Here is a 3,150-nt window from a genome sequence, read left to right as displayed (position 1 = left end):
CACGTGGGAGAGCCCTGTGGGAAAACCACAGATCCTTTGATCCACGCGATGGGAAGCGTGACATTGCTGCTACAGCCTGGAAGGAAAGCGCACGTTCATGCCCCCACTCGAGATGGGGCCTGTCACCCCTGGCGAGACTCCAGAAGTACCCAAAGATCCATATCAGCCCGTGAGAGGAATCCTCGGTTCCGGCCCTGACTCCACACAAGGTTTTTGGCCCGGGTATCGACGGGAGAGGAATCCCGAGAGGCCCCCTAGCAACTCGCATGGGGACTGGCCTCTCCTGAGGCCACCAGGGCGGGTCCCTGAGGTCCCCGTCGTAACTCGAGAACACCTGCCACAACTCGAGAAAATCCAGGACGTTCTCCCTTCCAGGCAGGATGAGGCCTATTTCCGATGAGGCGTCTGGAGACTAATGACACCTAACCTCTGGAACTTCGAAAGGGTCTTTCACACCCTTGCTGCAACTCAAGAAGTTCACCGCCATACCCGTCTCCACTCGAGAGGAAACACGATCATCCCGCCCACATCCAGAGGAGCCCCCTTTCCCCCTCGTAGCTCGAGATGAGGAATCCTTTCCCTGCTTTCAATGGGAAAGAGTTCCCGGCGTTCCCGTCGCATCTCAAGCGGAGGCACTCTCAACAGGAAAGGCGAGAGGAACTCCATGGTCGTACCACCATTCCAAGAGTCCCCCAGATGTCTCAGTCCATTCCAGAGGAAGCTCTTTGCCCTGCACTGGCTCATCTTTCACGCCGAGGATCGACTCACACCACGGTGGCACGTGGGACAGCCCTGTGGGAAATCCTCGAGGGAAAGCCTCGAGGGAAAACCACAGATCCTTTGATCCACGCCACGGGAAGCGTGACATTGCTGCTACAGCCTGGAAGGAAAGTGCACGTGCATGCCCCGACTCGAGACGAGGCCTGACTCCCCTGTGGAGACTCCAGAAGTACCCAAAGATCCATGTCAGCCCGTGAGAGGAATCCTCGGTTCCGGCCCTGACTCCACACAAGGTTTTTGGCCCCGGTATCGACGGGAGAGGAATCCCGAGAGGCCCCCTAGCAACTCGCATGGGGACTGGCCTCTCCTGAGGCCACCAGGGCGGGTCCCTGAGGTCCCCGTCGTAACTCGAGAACACCTGCCGCAACTCGAGAAAATCCAGGAAGTTCTCCCTTCCAGGCGAGATGAGGCCTATTTCCGATGAGGCGTCTGGAGACTAATGACACCAAAACTCTGGAACTTCGAAAGGGTCTTTCACACCCTTGCTGCAACTCAAGAAGTTCACCGCCATACCCGTCTCCACTCGAGAGGAAGCACGATGGTCCCGCCCACATCCAGAGGAGCCCCGTTTCCCCCTCCTAGCTCGAGATGAGCGATCCTTTCCCTGCTTTCAACGGGAAAGAATTCCCGGCGTTCCCGTCGCATCTCAAGAGGAGGCACTCTCAACAGGAAAGGCGAGAGGAACTCCATGGTCGTACCACCATTCCAAGAGTCCCCCAGATGTCTCAGTCCATTCCAGAGGAACCTCTTTGCCCTGCACTGGCTCATCTTTCACGCCGAGGATCGACTCACACCACGGTGGCACGTGGGACAGCCCTGTGGGAAAGCCTCGAGGGAAAGCCTCGAGGGAAAACCACAGATCCTTTGATCCACGCGACGGGAAGCGTGACATTGCTGCTACAGCCTGGAAGGAAAGCGCACGTGCATGCCCCCACTCGAGACGAGGCCTGACTCCCATGGGGAGACTCCAGAAGTACCCACAGATCCATGTCAGCCCCTGAGAGGAATCCTCGGTTCCGGCCCTGACTCCACACAAGGTTTTTGGCCCCGGTATCGACGGGAGAGGAATCCCGAGAGGCCCCCTAGCAACTCGCATGGGGACTGGCCTCTCCTGAGGCCACCAGGGCGGGTCCCTGAGGTCCCCGTCGTAACTCGAGAACACCTGCCGCAACTCGAGAAAATCCAGGAAGTTCTCCCTTCCAGGCGAGATGAGGCCTATTTCCGATGAGGCGTCTGGAGACTAATGACACCTAACCTCTGGAACTTCGAAAGGGTCTTTCACACCCTTGCTGCAACTCAAGAAGTTCACCGCCATACCCGTCTCCACTCGAGAGGAAGCACGATGGTCCCGCCCACATCCAGAGGAGCCCCGTTTCCCCCTCCTAGCTCGAGATGAGCGATCCTTTCCCTGCTTTCAACGGGAAAGAATTCCCGGCGTTCCCGTCGCATCTCAAGCGGAGGCACTCTCAACAGGAAAGGCGAGAGGAACTCCATGGTTGTACCACCATTCCAAGAGTCCCCCAGATGTCTCAGTCCATTCCAGAGGAACCTCTTTGCCCTGCACTGGCTCATCTTTCACGCCGAGGATCGACTCACACCACGGTGGCACGTGGGACAGCCCTGTGGGAAAGCCTCGAGGGAAAGCCTCTAGGGAAAACCACAGATCCTTTGATCCACGCGATGGGAAGCGTGACATTGCTGCTACAGCCTGGAAGGAAAGCGCACGTGCATGCCCCCACTCGAGATGAGGCCTGTCTCCCCTGGCGAGACTCCAGAAGTACCCAAAGATCCATATCAGCCCGTGAGAGGAATCCTCGGTTCCGGCCCTGACTCCACACAAGGTTTTTGGCCCGGGTATCGACGGGAGAGGAATCCCGAGAGGCCCCCTAGCAACTCGCAAGGGGACTGGCCTCTCCTGAGGCCACCAGGGCGGGTCCCTGAGTTCCCCGTCGAAACTCGAGAACACCTGCCGCAACTCGAGAAAATCCAGGAAGTTCTCCCTTCCAGGCAGGATGAGGCCTATTTCCGATGAGGCGTCTGGAGACTAATGACACCTAACCTCTGGAACTTCGAAAGGGTCTTTCACACCCTTGCTGCAACTCAAGAAGTTCACCGCCATACCCGTCTCCACTCGAGAGGAAGCACGATCGTCCCGCCCACATCCAGAGGAGCCCCCTTTCCCCCTCGTAGCTCGAGATGAGGAATCCTTTCCCTGCTTTCAATGGGAAAGAATTCCCGGCGTTCCCGTCGCAGCTCAAGCGGAGGCACTCTCAACAGGAAAGGCGAGAGGAACTCCATGGTCGTACCACCATTCCAAGAGTCCCCCAGATGTCTCAGTCCATTCCAGAGGAAGCTCTTTGCCCTGCACTG

The sequence above is a fragment of the Capricornis sumatraensis genome, chromosome 19 (assembly GCF_032405125.1).
Source record: "Capricornis sumatraensis isolate serow.1 chromosome 19, serow.2, whole genome shotgun sequence".
Classification (NCBI taxonomy): domain Eukaryota; kingdom Metazoa; phylum Chordata; class Mammalia; order Artiodactyla; family Bovidae; genus Capricornis; species Capricornis sumatraensis.
This window is presented reverse-complemented; position numbering follows the sequence as displayed.